Raw genomic sequence first — 22,928 nt, 5'->3', positions numbered from 1 at the left:
ATACAGTTAAAATTGGAATTCGAACCATTGTGCGCCGACCTCCATGGTGGAGTGGTTAGCACAGCGCGCTACAACGCTAGGGATCCCGGTTTCGAATTCCGGCTTGGCCATGGCAGTTCTCTGTGAGTGTCTCTTCATTAATTTCATCATATCATCATTCATCCTCATCCTTGCAATTAGCCAAAAGTGGCAGAAAAGCGAAGTAAAATAAACCAAATCAATCAATCAATTGAACCATTGTGCCTTCGGCGTGGAGATTCTAAGCACCGTCGACGTCATCAATGTTTCAAAAGCAACACAACCCTTTGCGGTATTACTGACACACACATTTCCACACAGGTAAAAATGGCGGAAGAGAAAAAATCAGTCGAGGTCAGGGCTGGCTAGATAGCTCTATTGGTACAACAATGGTACGGTATGTCAGAGACCCGGTTTCGAGTCCTGGTCGAGTCTGCAATTCTTACCGAAATTTAATTATGTTTCCTTTAATCAGTTTTTTTTGTTTACATGCAAATTTCATTGTAGCAATATAATATATTAAGTAAAGTAGTTGATACGTTTTCTTGGTTTAATGTATTATGTTAATGGTGTATTAATGACGTTCTATTGTTTGAAACAACTTCAATTACAACCAGATAATATACACAATTCTTCAGTCCCTCTAATATACATGCGGATATCGTCTTAATCTACACAAAATTTCTCTATTTTTTTGTTCCATGACATTTCTCTGATGTGTTATTCCACAGGGTGCATCAAAAGTCTCTACATATGATAATATTTTTTATTTACAGATGAGACCGTAAAATGCCATTGACTCGTGACAAGCCAGACCTCACACTCCTTAATTCGTACTCCTGGGGTCACCACAAGTCCCTGGCTTACCAGGAAAATACCCGGGACTCGCATCATCCTCAGGCCCGCATAATCGAAGATTGACGTCATGTGACGGCGGAAATGTTGCAGCGTGTGTGTCGGGTCTGGCCGAAACGTAATGACCTGTGCCTGGCTTTCATTGTCACATTATGTGACATTTCTACTTTGAATCGACATTCTCTATGTATGGAGACTTTTGGAACACTCAGTACAAACATGTAAAATAACAATGGTGTAAGCATGAAAATATTAGGGCAGCATTAGCACTTTATTTTGTTGCTGAAAACAAAATTTGCAGTGTATCATCATTCTAGTGATGTTGATTGGGTGGGGAAGAGGGGTTGTGGTACACCAATAAAGTTTTGAATTATCGAGGGGACATTATTATTATTATTATAGCATCATATTATCCCAAATTTTTACTTTGCCCAATAGAAAACGAACCACACATTAATCGTGATAATGTTATCATCCTAGTTGAAAACTTCACAAATATGTCAAATACGGCATTTTATGTAAAAATATCTACTAAAACACAAAATATGTAACATGAAAATCATGTATATCAAACATAACGGTGTAATTCGCCGACATTTCTCATTTTTGCTTGGCTATATAAAAGGAAAAAATATAAAAATACATCAAAATCTTGGCCCTAGTTGCCACCAGTGTCACATGCGTCCTCGACGAGAAGGAGGGGGGGGGGGCATAAAACACCTATGCCTCAATTATTGAGAGGGATACACTTATTTCACAAATTCCGCCTTTTGAAAACTTGTACACGTTACACGGACAAAATAAACTGTGAAAGAATTGTTTTAACAGATATACAACAAAAAACAATACTCATGTGAACATATCGCCGGCCACCGTGGCGAAGTGGTTAGCATATCGCGCTACGACGCCAGGGGTACCGGGTGTGAATCCTGGCCTGGTTATTAGTGAGTGTCCATTCATCAATTTCATCACTCATCCCCATCTTCGCAAATTAGCCAAAAGTGGCAGAAAATGCGAAGTAAAATAAAGCAAATCAATCTATCATGTGAACATATCAAAGTTTCTAGGTTTCGCTGGCACAGATTTTCGGCTCCAGTAGGGGCATATTCATTCAGTCTATTGGTCCAGTTCCGATTAGCCTATCTGTGCATTTATTTCTGAAGGTTCGTTTCCAGGTCCCATCCAGTCTGTAGAAAAGCATTCAGCTCGCATCTACGACCAACAGCCTGTCCGTAATCGTGATGTACCAAATTTTGAGTCATTTTTCTGCCCCTTTTGGCAAAGGTTGAACAATGGATTGGTTAAATGTATGAAAGGCAACTCCGAACGGAACGAAACAAGTCCAATTCGGATCTCGCGTGCATGTTGAACACATAAATGTTAACTTGTATCGGTCGGAGGGTTGCATGATGTGTGATGAACCAATGTCTCCCATAAACACAGGGGTTTGTCCAGAATTTTCCACTTTGGTGTAAGTTCGTATTTTAAGTGGGTGTAAGGGTAAATTTAGTCAAAATGATCGTAAATTGGACAGTTGTGAAAATTTTACGGGGTGTTGGGGGTTTGTGTATAAATTAATGCATTATACACAAATTTTCCAGGATTACTGAGGAGGGCGTGTCTCCCCTGTTCCCTTTGCTAACGACGCCCCTGCTGGAACATATTTAAAACTCTTAAATTGGCTAATTTAATATCTACCCGTCGAATTACATAGAACCTTCGCGATAGATTATCTTCAAGCCTTCGTCTCCCTTCAGGTCCGCGGAGAACAGGTTGAGAACCGTTGGTGTGTAGCATTTAGAGAATTCAGGATGAGACTTGGAGACGAGAACGAGACTTAAGGTTACATATCGAGACGAGGCCGAGAACGATACGGGCCTTTACAACTGGATTCGAGTCAGGCTTAAGTATTTCCGCGTGCATTCAACCACCATCCACACCGCGATTTTTACTGTATATTTATTTCTCGAAACCAAAAATAGTTGACATCACCAGGGAAGAAAAACTGTTCAATTCACACATAGCTGTAACCTCTAATTCAGCTGTGACTCCTGAAAGACTGCGAAAGGGTTGGAAACGATGACACCAGTGCCCAGTGCTGCCGCCTACCGTACGAGACAGAAACTTTCTACGATCCAAGATCATCATCACTGGCGACTATTAAAAACTCCAGCGTCTTCACTGCTTCCTATCGTCGCGCCTGAACACTACTTGAAGTAGAAAGAAAAAAGAAAAACAAGAAATCGTACCCCCTTCGAAAAAAGGTTAATTTTAACCGATGGCTTTCAAGCTAAAACCGGAACTAACCGCATTAGTTTCACAAGTCTCACCCAGGCCAACAAAATATTGAGCGTTTCCTGCAACTCCCAAAAATTTCAATCGTAAACCATGGGACGAGAAGAGGGGGGGGGGTACTGCCGTCGGAGGGGAGCAGAAAGAGGGATGGGGGGACGGCGGGAGAGAAAATATACGATGTTAACGACGGTAGATCCAGGATGAAATTTAATTTGTTGGGTTTTGCGCGGGAGGAGGAATATTTTGTTTGAAGCGTTATTTGTGCAGTGAGTCATTTCCGTATTTGGAGTTTGCGCAGGGATCTGTTCTAGGGGTCCTTTTGCTCTGCTCTGCTAGAGGAGAAAGAGGGAAGGGGGTGAAGAATCCTGGGAAGGGACATCGCGGGGGGAGCAAGGAGGGAGGGGGAGAGATGAAAAGTCCACCACCTCCAACCGACTCCCACCCCTTTTTGTTATTGCAATATACATCCATTATTCATCGCAGGGGAGGCCCCAACCGTAATCAAAACAAATCGCGCGTCGAGAGGCCTGCTGTGCGGCGCATGCGCACGCCATAGACTTTAGTTCAACATTCGTCTACTCCCCCCCCTCCTTTATTCTATCAATGTTGCCAGTATTATCATATTGTAACTAAAATTCTGTTTTCTATTGTTTCTCAAGTCTTGCATGTATTGATTGGTACCAACTTATGCTGGTGCGTTGCTGAAACGCGTCCCGGGTGCGTCAGCACTTTGGCAACTTGCAAATCCGTACAATACTTTGAACATTCTTAATTTGATTTCATAATAGCTACAGCAGTTGGATATTCGTCTCCTTGGAGCAGGGGTTACAGAAACAACACACGAGTCAAATATTAACGGCAGTGGAAGTAAACTTGAAACAACTCTTCGAACGCTAATGTGTAGCTCCTTCCAATAATTTTACGTTTGCAGTACATCTTACTATTAGAGTAACAAGCAGAAACACCTAAAAATGAAATTTATCTTCATCAGCACCTCGTTCAAAAACCTCCCTTCTTGTGAAACTTCATATTATTTGATTTGATATTTATTATATTTAGTTTGCTTTTCTGCCACTTTAGGCTAATCGCGAAGATGAAAATAAATGATGACATGATGAAATTGATGAAGAAACACTCACAAGGAACACCCATTCCCAGGTCGGGACCCCTGGCGCCGTATCGCGCTCTGCTAACCCTTCCGCCGAAACCTCATATTACATTATCATTTCGAAGTTTAGTTGTAAAATGTATCCAGCATTTCACACTGTAATGCGCAGCATGTGTATGTATGTAGTAATAATAGTTTTCAAATTATGTTAATGCATTTAGGCGCGTTCCTTAATTCGTAACGAAACGCAAGAATCGAACAGGCCTGGTGAACCTTGTGCTTACAGAGTTTACGAACGCACGAGGCGAAAGAGTAGTCGCAGTGATTTGCTTAGGCGATATTTCCACGTGACGTCCAGCGGGAAACCAATACTTTTGGCAGAATACATTTAAATCCTCTTCCGGGCGTTCTTGCTAATTCTAATCACACTGTAAGATTACTAAATGCACACTCATCTTGCTTCATATCGTTCACAGATCAAATTGTATTGTATGTTCCTAACTGAAGCCACCATACATACGTATTTTCTGCAGGTAGCAGACGATTTTCACGGAACAAACCTGACTTCCATTCGGTGTGTTTCGGGCGAAAACGCATGGCACGAAAATCGACTATTGGAACAACATAACGGACTTCACAAGCTTCACGCGAGGACTTAAGGAACGGCCAGTTGTCATGGTGCGCCCATTCTTAAGAAAACCTTTTATTATTATTATAATTTTCTTTTATCTAAAATCACGGAAGAGCAGCAGAATTGGTGGAAGACCGCACCGGCAGTCTCCCGAAACTTCCCGCCGGGCCCCATCACAGCGTCGCAACTGTCTACTTAGATGGACAGGTCGGTGGGCTAAATATTTATACACCCGTATATATGATTGCATGAGACAATGAGCACATTATGTCACAGTTCTATTTTGAACTGACATTCCCTATGCATGGAGACTTTTTGGACATCCAATAATAAAAAACAAAAAAAACAACAACATTAATTCATCCATGTATAACCATATCACGGGCACTTACGGCATGTAACAACAACACTAATGTTCAGCGATTCCGTTACAATGAAGAAGTATCGGTGACTGTACAAGGAGAAGATCCTCTCTATGAAACAATGGGAGCGTAATGAAAGAAATGTCTCCTGGATTAAAATAACAGTCACCAAGGGAAGAATTTTCACATGACCAAACTTGAAAACTAGGGGTAGAATCTATCGCTACAGGTCTCCGTTGTTTCCTGGAAATGTTAGTTTCTTATGTGAGGACAAGCATCAACAAGCAGAAATATTCAAAAATAAATATAAAACCCCAAAATACAACAAAACATGCCATTGCCATCCAGAAAACTACTCAAAATATCCAAATTACCTAAAAATTCTCAAACAATGGCCTGGTCTTTGAAAATGAAGAAAAATGCACAAAAACCCAAACAAACTGCCCTTATTTAACCAATTTCAATGTTTTATATAAAAAAATATGGTCATTTTTTATATATTCTAGCAATCTTATAACCTTTTTGAAAAAAAAGATTCAAAATCATCAAATGCTTCCTCTATTTATTAAATTAAAATTAACTTCACATGTTCACATACGAAAATAAAAACAAAAAAATTCAAAGTAAATCTTTACAAGTCAAGCAAAAAGATCTCCGTGCTGACTGCACCGTGCCATGATGGCACATAGGGAAAAATGGAGGCAGGGGCTCATATATTCACGAACGTGGACATTTGTGGAGGTGGTGTGATCAGCACCACGCTCTGGTCGCCTTCACTCCCGGGCACGCAGTTATTAGAGGATGAGTGAACCCTAGAGCCATTTTATTGCACAGAAAGGAGGTCGAAAAAATTCCTGGAAATCTAACACGAATCTTTTGCGTAGCAATCAAACGCCCTACCCACTAAACACTGCACGAATGTACGTATGTATAAAGTTCAAAATTATATCGTTATTGTTTATGAAATCATATTTTTTTCATTACTACTGAAACGTACAGAAAAGTAACTTAATTCGTATTTTTGTTTACACTTTCGCTATAAACGTCGTTTGTTTGACAGTTTTGCTTAATCACGACGATGAAAATGGGTATTGAATTGTTGTTTTAAGTCCACTTTATGAACGGAAAGGCTAATTGGGACTGGGCCTACAGTTTAAAGTGGGGTTCGAACCGCTGTGGCTCCACCGGGTATCGAACCCGGGACCCCCTGATTACAAGGCGACGACGTTACCACTAAGCCATCGGGGAAAATTGATGGGACTAAAAAAAAATGCCCTGGCCTTGACTAACTCGTTACTTCCAAGTAACAATAATATTGAAACCAACTCTCCTTCAATATATCTCTTTTGCTTACTTCCACTCCCTGGTATGCAGATGTAGAGAAATTTTGCAGCACTTCCACTCTTTTTATCTCCTCAACTCAAATACCCTTTCCCTTGAGTTACCAAACAATGTTGCAATCTGCAGCTACAGCAAGCATGGTGCCGTGCATCAACGAGAAACAATGGTGGTAGCACTGGTTGATTGATTTTTTATTTTTTTTACCTCACTTTTCTGCCACTTTTCACCAATCGCGAAGATTAGGGTGAGTGATGATGTGCTTAAATTTATGAAGAGACAGTCACAAAAAGCACCCATATCCAGGTTTGGATTCAAACCCGGTACCCCCGGCGTTGTGGCGCGCTAAGCTAACTGGTGGTATAGTTCTAATCTTATGGCGAGCTGCCTATATGCTGGTACGGGAAGTGGGGAGCGGGAAATACGCAGCAGACCAGCCAGACATCAGCGGTGGCTCCGAGAATTACGACGTCGCGGGAAGAGGTCCTGCGCGCACTCGTTCTACTGGCTGCTGTGTTAATTATCGCGCTGGATTGGTCGCTTCTCCGCACCCCACTTCCCTCGTCAGCATGTAGGTCGCCCGCCGTAAAATTGGACAAGAGGCATTTTCCCCCTTATTCCCCACACGTTTCTAACACATGGAGTTGGTTATACTTCTCAGTCTGCTAAGTGCGATTTCTATCTCCCATGCCCTTGCAGTTTAACGTGGGTGACTCGGATTCGATTTCCAGGGTGAGTGATTTCAGTGGTTCTGGGTGAGGGAGGGGTAAAGGCCGAGATTGTGAACGTATGGGGTCCTGTCTCCACATTCCCCGACATTTTGAGACAAGACCGAGACCTAGTGGTGGAGTTTCGTATCGTCCAAAACTTCGGTTAATTAGAATAATGTAAGGCACATTAAAATATTAGAGATAATCGAAAATTGCCTTACCGTGCGATTTATCCATAGATATCATGAAGTTACATGAAGGGCTCGGATGTTGGTGATCTAAAAATTCTCGAAAAAATATATTATTTTTTTCAAAATGGTTGGAAAATCTTAAAATATTTTTGGACGTATTTTGATTTTTCTTCTTTATATCTCTCTTCTGCCAAATGTGGTTAAACACCACGATTCGGACAAAGGACACATCTGAAAAATTTCCAGTGGGAGGCGGAAGCGGAGATAGTTCCTTTCCCAAGAGCCAAAAATTAGTAAGTAGAGGGAGATGCAGAAACAGGAAGGGGGATTTCCCCCTTATCCCCTCTTCAGATACTTTGAACACATCACAAAGGTAGAGGGAGATTATTTCCGTAACATCTTGGCAGTTATGCATTTGAAGCTTCGGAACGAGTCACAACTCTCGAAGCAGCCAATTCACCAAGCGAGCCGCTGACGTCATCTCCACCCAGAACCTATCGCTAAGCCCCTTGCTCAGGTTCTACACGCCCACTAGGCTCGCTAGACAGACTCGCGCAGTCCGCTGGAGATGTTCCGAAAGTAATTCGACTCTACCAGTGGAGAAAACGCGAATCGACAAATCAGTGCGCGGCTGGGTAATCGAAAAAAAAAACTGGTTACTTTTTAGACACCCTGCAAGTGCGTAAAACAACGAATACCGACAGAAGCGACTCAGGTATTACAGTCAAGGCTGATGCCGGTATTGGCGTCGACAAAAGACAGTAAAAGGGGATTGAACGGATGAAAAAAAGAAGCTGTTTGCCGGAGGGTCATGAAATTCAAGACCGTTTCGCACTTCCTCCGTACGGGAGTGAGTGAGTGAGTGACTGGTGGACATGCAGCCACGACACGAAAGGAAGAGAAAAAGCGAGAGGAGAGCATCCTTCCGTGAAGCTCCCACTCTGGTCGTAAACTTGAATGAACTTCATTGAAGACTTGGAGAGAGAGGAAAAAAAGGACAGAGAGAGCTCCTCTTCCATTCAGTAAAACGGCGCGCCTCTTGTCAGGCGTCACGACCAGATGACGTGGGGGGAGGAGGGGGCGCGATCAAACAGAGAAAAGCCCACCGACAGACGCGTCAAGTTACGAAAAAACTGCAACACCTCGTTTAACACGGCGAGTGGGGAAAAAATACTACAACTTCCCCCAAGAGGGTAAGATGATTGAATAGCTAGATTCTCATGGCTTGAAAAGAAATGCTCTTTCGGTATCGTATTATTCAATGTCAATTCCATACACACACCCGGAGAGTCACCTGGGAGCAACAATAGGGTGGTGGAATTTTTATTACTTTAGCACCTTGACTAAAATAATATTTTTAAAAACCTCTACATAGAAAAAACTAACGTGGTTGAATTAACAAAACCACGTTTGGTTATAAATTTTGGTAGCCATAAACTACAAATATCATAGCCTTCATTAAATTTAGGAATTTTAACCAAGACGTTTAGTAATTCTAAATAAATATGGGCGATGATTAAAAGAATTTGGTTCTGGTGCACAATAATTTGTATATCGCCTGTTTGAATAAAGGCTTGTTGGCAGTGGCGGCGATTGGGTTCCATAATTGGGGGGGGGGGCAAGAACAGTCTACTTTCCCTTTGTAGATAAGGTTTAGTATAGTGCGGGCGCAAAAGTGGCAAAAAGTGGGGGGCAACTGCCCCCACCACTAATCGCCGCCACTGCTTGTTGGTCAGAAACTATTACTTGGTTATTCCAAACAAACGTTTTCCTCTGTGTTATATCGCCGCTGTTTTATATTTTTCGAGGCAGGGTCCGTTGCTACTGGTTTCAAGTGCTCACAATCCTCGGTCAACAAAGCTCCTATCTGGGATCGAACACAGAAAGGCTCTCATTAAAGGCTAAAGGGCTAACCATTCGAGTAAGGAGTGCAACGCCCCTTGTGGGTACGTACTTACATGTTATTTACCACGGCTACAGATATCTTAATGTCAGGGATAGGTTCTTTGTTTGAGAATTCCAAATAAGAAAGCGTTTTATAGCCAAGAGGATATAGTTAAATGCGGATCTATATTCTGAGAACTATACAAAATACAGAGAAAAATATATAGCGACATTGAAATATATCGAAAATTTACATCGGTTACATTCTTCTTGAAAGGAAATCTCCTTCTTTCTCTTCGTAATTATGGAAAGGCTTCTTCTTCTTTTCTCTCTTGATTATAGAATAGGCTTCTTCTTCTTTGATTATGGAAAAGGCTTCTTCTTCTTTTCTTCTTTTGATTATGGAAATAAGCTTCTTCTTCTTTAATTATGGAAAAGGCTTCTTCTCCTTTTCTTCTTTGATTATGGAAAAGGCTTCTTTTATTATTTCTTCTATATATAAGAAATCTAGTTGCGTCGTCTCGCTTCCTTTTCTTTATGCCCTATATATGTTTTCTTTCCCTTTCCCGGTTTCTTTGGCAAACGATACAAGCTATACTTATATAAAGGAGTAGGGTCGACTAAACTGACACTAGCGCCACCTCCTATGTAACGACCAAAGGGGAATAACCAGGATCGCTAATAACAAGCGCTGCCAATGGCCCAGTGCGACTAAAAAAGAAGCGCAACCGTAAAGTGCTTCGGGGCGTCTAATTGACCACAGCGCCACCGGGGAACGGACAAATGCAAAAGCTGACGATGTTCTCCTCGTCAGAGAATCAAAAAGAAATTGAGATACATTTCTGAATTCATTTGCTCGCTTAATAAATTTCCTAAACGTTTCATATGCGGCTATATTCTTAATTCTTTTAAATTACTATATACATCATTCTATTTACTTCTATTATAGTATTTGAACTCTTCTTATATATATTTCTCAATTTACTATAATATATATAATCCCTCTTCTCCGCTCCTAGTTTGTACAATGAGCTCTGCTCTTCTTTATATGACGTGCTGCCATCTATCGTCGATTCCGAGAAACCATTCCTCCTTGCAACCTTCATTGTGTCATCGAAACTGGCACGTGACAGGAGGAGCATATTTTACACGCTATTACAAAAAATCATTCTCACTTATGGGTGTAGAGAGGAGGCGAAAAATACATTCATCCACTTTTCGTGCTGTTGCTAGGTTAGGCTCCTAGTTTCAATGGTTCTCTCTGTGTAAAAATATTCAGCTATGCATGTTGTACGTGAGTACATTAGAGGTCAGATGTTTATTTTTTCTCTAAAATATAATCAGTGTTCTCACCGAATATGTATAACATCTTTTATGCAACACTTTACCATGTAAGGTCTCAAAACAGAAAAATGCAAAAGTTCCAAAAATACGTCTTATAAAAGTAATATCTGGTATATCGTTGCAAGGAACATATAGACCTATAAATTCGTGTTCTAAAACTCGAGATGGATGCATTAAGCATAGTCTGGGGCACAAATTCGACCGTCAGGGCCTCCACAATAGTGCATTTTGCTTTGTAAAATACACTAAAACAACCTAAAAGTTCTCTGGATCTGCAAGGTAGCTATGGCAACAAAGTATACAATATGAATCGACTCATAACCAGGAAGTCATCACACCTGAGCACCCCGACGTGAGACAAGGGAAGATTAGAAGATTGATTGATTTGGCACTTTATGCACAGTAAGTCTAATTGGGACTGCACCTACAGTTCAGAGTGGGATCCGAACCACCATATACCTCCACCAAGTATCGAACCCGTGACCCCTTGTTTACAAGGCTACGCCACTGCGCCATCGGGGAAGCACGAGGATTAGAAGATGAAAGATGAAGAAAGCTAGTGAAAGGGTGACCCCAAAGGCCCGCCGCATAGAGTGGGGCCATGAAGTGTATTTGCAACGTCCCCTCAAACTCTAGTATCTGGGAGAATACGAAGCTTCTAGAGAAGCAGTCCCTTCATGTAAGCATGCTGCTACATGGGATCCAATATGATGGAATTCTGCTTTGTACACAGTATACTGGTAGCAGAGGTGTTCGGTGACATTTATCCTTGGGGAAGCAGCCCAGGAAAGTTAAGAAACTCATTCAGGTCTTTCTACTTTCTAAACGATCTTTAATAAGTGGCTATTTGAAGGTGAAAAATAGTATTTCTTTGTCTTTGCAAACTCGTGTCATTTCTTGAGAAAAAAAATGTAGATTGCTTTCAATGATCGCAAAAGATTTTTCAATCCCGACCCGAGTTTAAATTTTGAATCCAGTTTGTATTCAGATAGGTTGATCCTGCCTGAATCCACAGCATGGTCTCCACTCACTTTCAAAAAGAAAATCCCCGACTTTCCCTTGTCTTGGGGCGAATCTTCAAAATTCCCTAGCTTTTTCTTTCACTCGTAGATTGATTTCCCTGACATTTCCACGTTTTCCAAGTTACCGGGAACCAAGCACAGAAACACTAAAAATTGCCCCCACCATGAAAATAATTCGTATTCATTTAAGAAAGAAAAAAAAACTTCTGCAAGGCAGAATAAAGAGTCGCCAACGACATGGAACGGAAGCGCCATTTTTTTAAAGAAAAAAAGGGCACCCGTAAAAGAATCGCCACAATTTATCGTAATTGAACAAGTCACTTTCCTCCTCCCTAGCCCTTTGTCTTTGTTTATAACAGCGAGGCGGTTCATCCGGTATATATGTACGTCAACCTTAACATAACACAAAGAATATAAGACATGTTTCTGGGTGAAAAGAACAGAGGAAAGGGTATTATAAATACTACAATACCATCTTGTTCGGAATTTCATTACCCGTTTGTTGTGGGATGTTTCTCTAAGGAGAAGAAGAAGTTAAAAAAAAAGATTCGGCATGAATTTCCTTCCGGCCTAGAATAATCAAACGGCTGTGAATTGCAATGAGATGGAGGTAAAAGTTACCGCCTATTCATAATGGACGGATGTGGAGGGTTTTCCGTCGTGTATTATCACGAAACAAAGAGATGGGCGATAACCTCAGCATTTTAATACTTGCATACGTAACGCACCGAGGTGTTATTGAAAGGCTCTTCTTTTTCTTTTATTTTTTTTTTTAAAATCACAAGAACAAAAGATCTGAAGAAACGGCTACCTACTTTCGAACTGAGTCTCAGTTGCAGAGATGGAGAGTTGTGGTCATCAACCTTTTTCCGTTCATACCAAACTTCCAGGAGCAGCATGCTTTCAGGACGCATTGCATATTCTTTACAACATGAGCAATTATTATAATTCATGCTATAAAACACAGTATGCAAGTGTGATCAGTTAAACGAGTATTATTACAATTTAGTTGGATTGGAATGAATGAAACATGTAGATATGGGAAACTAGTGTTTTGCATCAGGTAATTTCTACAGAGATTGCATCCATCAGGAAATCCCAATCTATCAAGCACATGATATGAAAGTTTAAACCTTCTAACAATAAAAGTTCACACACATGTATTTTTTGAGAACTCTCTCGCTGGCATCAGTTGTTCGATGTTGGAATGCACTCTCATATAAGGAAATATAATTCGATGTATATTTCAAAGAGAAGATTAAGCAGACATTTTTTGAATTGAAGCTAAATATCTTTGTTCTTGGTGCCAGTTCATTGAGGAATGACTAAAACATAATCAACAGCAATGAATAATATTTGCCACGATTTTAAACATATGCATGTTTTTCTTGTGTGTGGGTCTATGAATTTGTGTCTTGTTGTGAAGGGTATATGTAGTTTTTTGTTTCCAGTAATTATTTCATGGTTTAATGTAGATAAAAAAAAAGTGTTATGATTGACTGTAAGGCAAGGTACATGCCTTAAATCTCCGCAATGTAAAGGAAAAAACAAATATATACATGGCCAAGCTTGGTCTGTGTTTACTGACATGAAGTTAAACCTCACTCCAATATGCAACAATGTACTGGTACAAAAAAAAAAAAAAAAAAAAGAGGTTAGTATAGATAAAACTAGCCTGGAGAAACTGCTTACCTTTCGTAGTTGTTCCCACTGTCAATGTTTCCATCAGCTTATACCAGTTTGCATCAACCTAGGAAGATAAAAAAAACACAAGTTAGCTTGATTGATTTGGTGCTTTAAGTGCACTTTATGCACAGTAAGGCTAATCGGGACTGGAACTACAGTTTAAAATGGGATCCGAACAACTATATGTCTCCACCGGGTAACGATTACAAGGCGACACATCAATTAGCATGCTATACCTTACCTAAGACACATTTAAGAGACAACACATCATCCCGTATATGAAACCTCGCCTTCATGAGCATCCAGTTGACATTACGTCACTTCATGCAAAGTTTTCTTCGCATTGTCACATCGTACATTCTTCCAAATTCTTCTATCAGTAGTTCTGTGTAAACCCACCTTCTGCAACAAACTTTCATGTGAGCATCCCTGATATTTTAGTTGTAAACGCTTCTCACCTTGTTTTTATTTATATTTTAGGTCATCTATCATTTTTCTACCAGTTGGGTTAATCGCTACGATGGGGATGAATGAATAAATTTCATATGGGAGAAACATATCCATACATAACATAACCGCAGTTCGAACCTGGGGCATGGGTTTCTCACTTTCTAATCAAAGGAGTTCGATGTTAATGGTGGAGGCACTTTTCTGTGGTTTAATTAACAGTTTTATATTACAGGCTGTATTTCAATTTACCTTATTGTTGTACACTGCTGTTCTGATAAAGTGCAACCCAATAAAATTTACCACTTTATGTGAACATGAGTGTACAAATGAAAGTTTGGCAAACATTTTGGTGATTTTCAATGTTTTATATCGCTTATCATATTCTTAGCATTTTTCACTCCAATACACGATTAATGACATGAAAATGAATCCCATAACGACTTGCCGGTACCAAAACCATCCATTCTGGGAACTTAGATTCCGACAAACGAAAATGTCAGCAGTTCAAAGACAACGTAAGGTGGTGATTCTTTCTAAATTCTCGCTCGACTTGCACAACGAGAACAAGAAAACCGTTCCACAAATGCTGTACCAAGCCTGCTTATCTTCCCGTTGCTACTCTCTCGCCCACATCCAACCCCCGTCCCCTCCAAAGAGACCTTGCGGCACAAAACTTATAGTTTAATCCTTTAACGGGGGATCATAATTTTGGGGGACGAAATGCAAACAAAAGCACTTGGCTTGCATATGAGATTCATTCCAGTCGCTGCGTTCCGGTCTGATTAATTGATTGGTTTTACTTTGCTTTTTTCTGCCAGTTTCGACTAGACCCCAACAAGAGGATGAAAAGTTATAGGATGATGTTGATAAAAGAACAAACACGCGTGGACAGCACACAACATACTCGTAACTCACCCCTGCTGGCTGAGTGCAGACGCCAGGACCTCGGTAGTCTGTAAATCTCACAGTGTACTACGTGAAAAAGAGGTTGACATTTCGGTGTATCTAGACCACCTTAAAGGTTGCATATCACGCTCGTACGAACGATCTGGGAATGGTGACTATCCCCTTTCCCCTGCAAAACCGGCATTGTTTGAGAAAGAGTGCTCTCATATGCACATGTGGACGCTACAGCTAGCAATACTGTGCCAATATATAACATTTAGGGGCATAAATACTGTTTTTGTCTGACTTTGATTTGATTCTTGTTATTTAGCTTTGCATTGCCACTATTGACTAATAACGACGATGAGGATGAGTCATGATATGATGAAATTAATGAAGGGATTCACAAAGCAGACGTTTGCCCAGACCCGAGGCTCGAACCCGGGAACTTCGGTGGTGACATCGAAAGCCGACCTGGGTAACATATGAACGTGTAAAAATGTCACATACGTAGCAAAACATATTTGTACGCCCTTTGGTTGAGTGAAATTTGTGCGTCAATATTTAATTAGATGCAATCCACAACTGATATTCAGTTATGGGTCTTCGTAGTTCCGAGGCGTCCACAGCAGTAGTCACTAATGGAGTGGCTATTTCAAGTTGTTTGTGTTATGGTTGCGCTTGATTCCGATGTTTATTTTAATAATACTGTCATAATATTTATTTATTCAGTTATGCACAATGAATAACAATGAGCACTGAAAGTCTGGTGTATAGCGCCGTCTGTTCGAAATTATCATCCGACAAAAATGGAACTTTTTTTGCACGGTTGCGGTTTTATATCATGGCATTTTCTTCTATAGGTTATGTCCAAAGGGTCCAAAAAGCAGGCTTGAAGTACGGTCTTGTCGGAAGTGACGTCACCTAGAGCAGTTTGAAAGCGTCAATTAAACAAGCAATCGAGTCCGCAGCATGCAGCAAGCATCGTTGCAGACTTGTTTACTAGACTCGTTCGATTGTTGTTCTCTTCTTTGAAATCATGGATGTTGGTTGTAGTTCTTCTAATGTGTGGAAATGTAGGTACAAGAACTTTTTACAATGATTTTTAAGGTGAGAACCAAGTGTCGCTGCAGTCGAGGTGCAATTCGAAAGATTTTCGCTTCCAGTGCAAGGCTTCAAGACTGAACTGTGAGACTATTCTTGAAGGATGTTCGCTTCAAGTTCGGTCTTCCATCTTTCGAACATGGCCTTCGAATATCAAAATACGGTTGGTGGTCTTCACAATAATGTTCAGATTCTCGACGGAAGCAACAGTCTAAGGACGCCACAGAATTACTTGAGTAGTATATTAAAGTTCACTGCAAGGATGAAGTTCTGTGTTGGGAGTGGAACTCGAGGCATATTTGCTCTTGAAGAACAAGATTCGTGCTTCACTATCAAAAACAAAATCATGTTTCCCGAAATCTGGAAGAGAGATACATGGTTGTAATCGACACCATATTAAAACCAATGGGGTTAAACCTTAAACGTGGGGTGGACCTACAAGGACCGCTGTCTGTGTCGCTTTAATATCAGTGTTCTTGCAGTGCATATCATTTGAATGAGGTGCATGCTCGAAAAGTGCTTGAACATGCAAGACACAAGAACTCTAAATACTCTATGTGATTAAAAGTATCCGGACACACCGCGAAATGTGTGTTTATCATAGAGGGCGACACAGTACTGCTATCTACCGCGTGGAACACATAGTCAGCGCACTCAGTAGTCTGCAGACAGTGTGAGACAGAAGTATGGGATGGTCTGAGGAACTCACAGACTTTCAACGTGGTCAGTTGGTTGGGTGCCACTTGTGTAGGAAGTCTGTGTGTGAGATTTCCACCCTCATAAACATCCCTCTGTCCACAGTTTCCAATGTTATAGTGAAGGGATATGTACAACCCAAAAGCGTGCAGGCCAACCTCCCATGTTCACCTCCAGACACCATCGAGTGTTGAAGAGGGTCGTACGGCATTATCGTCAATCATCCATCGCCACCATCACACAGGAATTCCGAACTGCATCAGGATCTACTCCAAGCACCATTACTGTTTGGCACAAGGTGCGGCAACTTGGTTTCCATGGTCGAAAAGCTGCCCATAAGTCAAACATCACACAGACAAATGCCAAACGCTGCCTCGTGTGGTGCAAGCGTCGAAACTGGACCATAGAACAGTGGAAAACCGTTGTGTGGAGTGATGAATCACAGTACACAATGTGGCGATCCGATGGTAGGGTGTGGGTGTGGCGAATGCCTGATGAACGACATCTACCAGCCTTTATAGTGCCGACAGTGAAATTCGGAGGTGGTAGGGTTACAGTGTGGTCATGTTTCTCCTGGAGGGGGCTTGGCCCCCTTGTTGCTTTACATGGCAATGTCACGGCACAAGCTTACGTTGACATTTTAACAGCTCTGCCTACCGTCGAAGACCAGTTCGGGGGTGACCATTGTGTCTTTCAACACGACCGAGCACCCGTCCATATTGCAAGGCTTGTGGGGGAGTGGTTTGATGACAACAACGTCCCACTAATGGACTGGCCTGCGCAGAGTCCTGATTTGAATCCCATAGAACATCTCTCTGATGTTTTGGAATGCCGACTTCGTGCTAGACCACACCGATCCACATCAATACCTCTTCTCATTTTGGCGCTCTGCGAGAAATGGACTGTCATTCCTCAGGAAACCTTCCGGCACCTGATTGAAAGTATGCCTGTGAGAGTGAACACTGTCATCAAGGCTAAGGGTGGGCCAACACCGTATTGATTGCCAGTGTTCCCGATGGAGGGTTGCCCAAACTTGTACTTTACTTTCAGGTGGGTGTCCGGATACTTCTGACCACATAGAGTTCATCACATCAATGTTGATGCACTTTCGGTGGATCAATCGGCACATGTAATTTTGGTTTATTTGTAATGATCGTGTCTGATCTTCTATTAGAAGTTGATGTACTGTTTTGAGTAATCAACTTGCACATTTTGGGTTCTGTGCGTATTAAATCGAAAATTCGAGGTGCGCGGGTATCTTTTGTTACACTCACTGTAGAATAAAATTTCATTAAAATTTTCACACCTCTCGACTTCGGAACCGCCCATTGTAAACATTGCCGATGGAATTATGAGTTTCGCTGGAACCTTTGGCAGTTGCGTCAAACACCTATCACCGCGCGCCACGACGCCACTGACCGCTCCAATGGTCCGATTTCGCTAATGCATTCCGTACTCCACCATCGCCACTGTTTACTGATTGATATATATGCCAACAGTTTACGCTGAATCTGGGGTAAACAAAGTGTGTGAAAACCCACGTGAGCATGAAAAACAAGATCGAATGACACAAGCAAATCGCCTGGAAATGGGTCAGAGCTGCGAAACCAAACGGGAATCATGTTAGCCGGGTCCACGTGTGACTGGTCACGTAATTATATGATGCATTGGTATCAAAATATTGATACGAGGGACGAATGCATGTTAGCCCGTATATAGGTGGACAGCACGCACTCGTACCTCTCCAAGAGAAAAAAAAATCGCATCGGTAAACAAGATTTATTATAACAAAAAGAATGATAATGCGCAAGTACACTGCATAGGTAATTAATGACGCCACCGCAATGCCATTTTGCATTTATTAAAAACGCCATACAACCGCAATCCGAGCTCTGGCCATAAACAAGCATCATGAAATAAAAAGGAATTTGCAAATACTATCTACAAACACAAAAAAAATTACAACTGGAAATAGTTTCTTTTTAGAATGTACCGGAACACGATAGCATATAGGAATTACTGTTCAGAACTTGTATTTTACAGAAAATGTAACGAGTTTCGACCTCCTGTTAATTTCATTACGAGCAATTCGTTCAGAGTTCAAAGTCTCATCCGAGTATGGCCATTGGCCAATGTATTTTTCAATCTTTCAAAGTTTACTTTTACCAAACGCTTCCAGCCCACCAAGTTGAAAATTGACGCTCGAATTCCATCAAATGTAAATTCGGATCAGTACTTCAAGGCTAGATGTTGAAAAAATTACACGTATATATATTTATATATCAATTTATGGAATTAGGAACGCGAACCAATTAGAGAAAATTAAATTTTCTCTCATCATCTTCAAATGTGTTGGCCGATCTCGCTCAGATGAAAAAAGAAACTAGTTCTCAAAGGTATGTTACGTAGATATATATATATATATATATATATATATATATATATATATATATATATATATATATAAATCTGCTCAAAAGCCTTAAAAACACGGAAGGTGGCGTGGTCACAACATCGGCGACAGTTCTCAATTCAATTTCTTCCTAACAAAACACACACAATACATATTTCATACGTTTTATTTTTAACGCACTGTTGTCTAAGTGATTCCCAAAATTTTCTGAAGCTCTAGAACTATGAAAAAAAAATCATATGTGTGTGTGCATTGTGTTAATACACATGTAGGAGATGTTTACGAATATTGGGCCCTCAGTTTCTCTTCAAAACTTCCTTAATTTTAAAGTTGAAAATTACTTTTCCGCGTCAATAGGTTGTATCATTAATTCCCTAAGAATTCCGTATGTCCGAATCCATGCAAGGAAATACTGTAAAGAGCACAATTACATCCAGCAGTAAATGTCAGAAGTGATAGTTTTCAAAAGTGCAGCAAAGCAGAACCCCATTTTCATCCCCAAAATCGATGTCCGAAATATATAATTTATTATACAAAAAATAAAAAAGGAAACTTAAGTTTTGCAACAGAATATATACGTATTTTTAAACACACTAATGTTTGAGAACATAAATAGTAATCATACAAAGAAATAAGGATATATTATCTATTTTAATTTAAACAGTTTCCTCGTTTCAATTCAGCTGAAAAACTCACAAATTTCCATCTGGCAATGATCTCACTTCCTAACGGAAAACAACTAAAGAATGCGTAATATTAAACAACGGTATCATGGGATAATATAAGTACAACTTGTTCGTTTTTATGAGCTATTACAACTTATCACTGTGTTGTCATACAGTATGGCGCAATCAGCTAGTTACACATCTACTACCAAACAATGGTCACAATAAAAGAGTAGCGTTTTCCTAACTTGTAACAGAAATAAATAAAACTGTGCGCAGAAAAAATAAATGTACGGTTTTCAAACATCAGGGGATGGAACACAATAAGAATCAGCCATTTCCCAAACTTCTACCCAAAAGTGTGTAGGCTAGTGTGGTGTTACACGTGAGCTATGGCACTGACATGAGACGATCTAGTGGAGGAAAATATTCTTTGAGGAGGAGAGAGAACTGGCGGTCGAGTTCAAAATGATACACCAGGAGAAGGAAAGTAAGAAATGTACTGTTGATTAGCTCTTCCATTGATCTGAGACTTTATGGTAACTCCTTTACAATGAAGTACTGGTGCGCTTGTATTTATTCAAGAACTGAACATGTACACCACGTATTCTTTAGAAATAATTGAAACAGTCACCCACGTTCAGAGCTATATTAAAGAAAGCCTCAATAAAATAAACAAACATCAAAACAGTTCTCATAAACCTACTAATATTTCCATTTTTTGTGGCACGCACAGAGGCACGTGCACTCGTATATATATGTGTGTGTGTAATGGTGAGAGGGTGATCATACGCAAAGAGAGCCTTATCAAACGCGGCACGCATGACATTTTCTTAATGTTAGAAACCTCCTAAGGTAGAGCACGCAAACAATAAATTACACTTTTAAATACCCCAGCAGAAGGCCAATAAAATAATTATGTCCTTCTGCAAGGCAAATTACAGGCCTTAGCTTCACGGAACTTATCGATTTTGGGGATCTGTCTTTGTGTTGGAAGAAAATGTATTCGGCAGAGGAAAATCGCTTTATTTTTACAGCGAAATAAAGAAAAAAAAGGGACAGGACATGAAATTCTGTAGATATGTTTCTTAAGCTCATTTTATAACCCATTCTTTAAGTCCACTGAACCCAGAAGGTACAAGAAGAGTACATCTATCGTGCATGTAATACCTCTGCAGTCCCCGAAAGGTTATTTAAGAAATTTAGCAGAGTTAAAATTAAGTTCACAACTCAAATTATAGATAACGCCCTAATGGTTGATGAGCATTGTACCAAACTGGAAGTGAACATTTCTTTTTACCCTTCAACTGCTTTGAGAAACTAGAATATAGTCCACGCCCCCCTCTTAGTTTCTACACTAAATGCAATCGTAATCAAGTTAGCTTGATTGTTTTTCTCTTTGCTTTGCTTTTCTGCCACTTTTGGCTAATCGCGAAGATGAGGTAGAGAGAAAGAGAGAGAGAGAGAGAGAGAGAGAGAAAGGAGAGAAAGAGGGTGAGTGGTGATATGATGAAGGAACACTCACAAACAACACTTATGCCACGGCCGGGATTCGAACCCGAAATCCCTGGCGTCGTGGCGTGCTGAGCCAACCCCTCCAGGGAGGTTGGCCGGCCGAATTAAGTTTGAGTCACTTGACAATGACGTTATATACTATCTGAGGATGGTTTACTAATAGGGGCGGTTATATGATAGGTAGGAGGGCCTCCCCGATAGCCCAGTGGTAGCGTCGTCGCCTTGAAATCAGAGTCCCGGGTCCCATTCTCATCTCGAGAAGTCTCGGGGGGGGGGGGGACAGGTCTCGTGCTCGTCTCGGTCTTTGTGACATTCCTAGTTCCGTTCGCGCTTCAAATGGCAGGTCCAGCACCGATTAGAACCGGCCGTGGCCTGCTTGGTAAAGCTTGTTGCCCACTGAGACGCGACGAAAAACTGAAATATCCGGCAATAGAACTTCTGTTGTCTGCTTCTATTGAAATCAAATGGTGTAACGTCCACTACAGGGAAAAGTGCGGAACCGAAGCAGGAATTTCTGTGCCAAAAGTCTGCAGGTTCGCCCACTGAGACGCCGGAAGAGGGTCTGCTGCAGCGTTCCCCGCGTCTCACTGGACGTCTGACTTCAACACGAGAGACCCGAGTTCGATTCTTGGGGTGGGTGAGCTCAGGTGGAAATTTCCCCCCCACCTTGTATCTGAAAAAAGCGGCTATGGGTTTAACCCCCAGGAGGTAAAGACGTGGGAGCGCAGTGCTGAGCACATCACAATCCACAACGGTCGAGACTGCGAATACGTGCATAAGGGCCTCCCCGATGGCGCAGTGGTAGGTAGCGTCGTCGCCTTGTAATCAAGGGCTACCGGGTTCGATACCCGGTGGATGCACTTGATACAGTGGTTCGGATCCCAGTTTAAACGGTAAATCGAGTCCCGATTAGCCTTACTGTGCATAAAGTGGACTTAAAAGAACAAATCCATCCATCCATCCATACGTGCATAAAGCGGACTTTCAAAACAAGCGTCCATTCCACAAGTTGCATTGCGCCTTCTCTACTACCCAAGTCTTCGCTGGCTATGTAATTATTTTTTATTGTTTACGCACATCTAGTGATCGTCAAAGGGCTGAATAAAAAAGTGAATACCGCAACATGAACTTTGGAGAAATGATCATCTTGTTAGGGGGGACTGTTTCAAAAGCGTCGTTATTTAGACGGAGTTTTTAATTGTGCGGTTATGGGTCTTCTCTCGCTGGCTCTATCGCACTAAATTTGTCACTCGCCCCTTTTAACGTCACTGCTTTACGATGACGCATACGAAGCAACAGGGAAGGGCGGTATTTTGCGCGCTATGGTGGATAGGAATCAGGAGCGTATATTCTAGGCTATCTGCGAAGCCCGAAGTCTAGAGAATAAAATACAGGAGGGAAATCGGTAAGAAATTGTTAATAATATTATTCATATCAGTGAAATGATGATGGTGATTCTGGAGTTGGCAACCTGATTTCTTGAGAGTTGGCAACCTGATTTCATATGAGTTGGCAACCTGATTTCCTATGAGTTTGCAACCTGATTTCCTATGAGTTGGCAACCTGATTTCCTATGAGTTGACAACCTGATTACCTATGAGTTGACAACCTGATTACCTATGAGTTGGCAAACTGATTTCTTATGAGTTAGCAATTTGATTTCTTAGGAGTTGGTAAACATATTTCTATTCATAGCCTAGGACCACGTGACATAGCCCAGATCTTGGACTCAGTATTCGCTACTGAGTGACTGGTA

General features: G+C 41.1%; 1 protein-coding gene across 7 annotated transcripts in view; it reads right to left on the bottom strand.

The window, feature by feature from the left end:
* LOC145987701 (protein bric-a-brac 1-like) overlaps positions 1 to 22,928 on the bottom strand; it is a 663,074-nt gene that overhangs the window by 565,516 nt on the left and 74,630 nt on the right. For all 7 annotated transcript variants that reach the window (XM_083122257.1, XM_083122259.1, XM_083122260.1 and 4 more), the window contains exon 3: positions 13,451 to 13,508. The gene's annotated coding sequence lies outside the window, so the exon portion shown is untranslated. The remainder of the gene's footprint in view (positions 1 to 13,450; positions 13,509 to 22,928) is intronic.

The sequence above is a fragment of the Lepisma saccharinum genome, chromosome 5 (assembly GCF_977018435.1).
Source record: "Lepisma saccharinum chromosome 5, izLepSacc3.1, whole genome shotgun sequence".
NCBI lineage: Eukaryota > Metazoa > Arthropoda > Insecta > Zygentoma > Lepismatidae > Lepisma > Lepisma saccharinum.
This window is presented reverse-complemented; position numbering and strand designations above follow the sequence as displayed.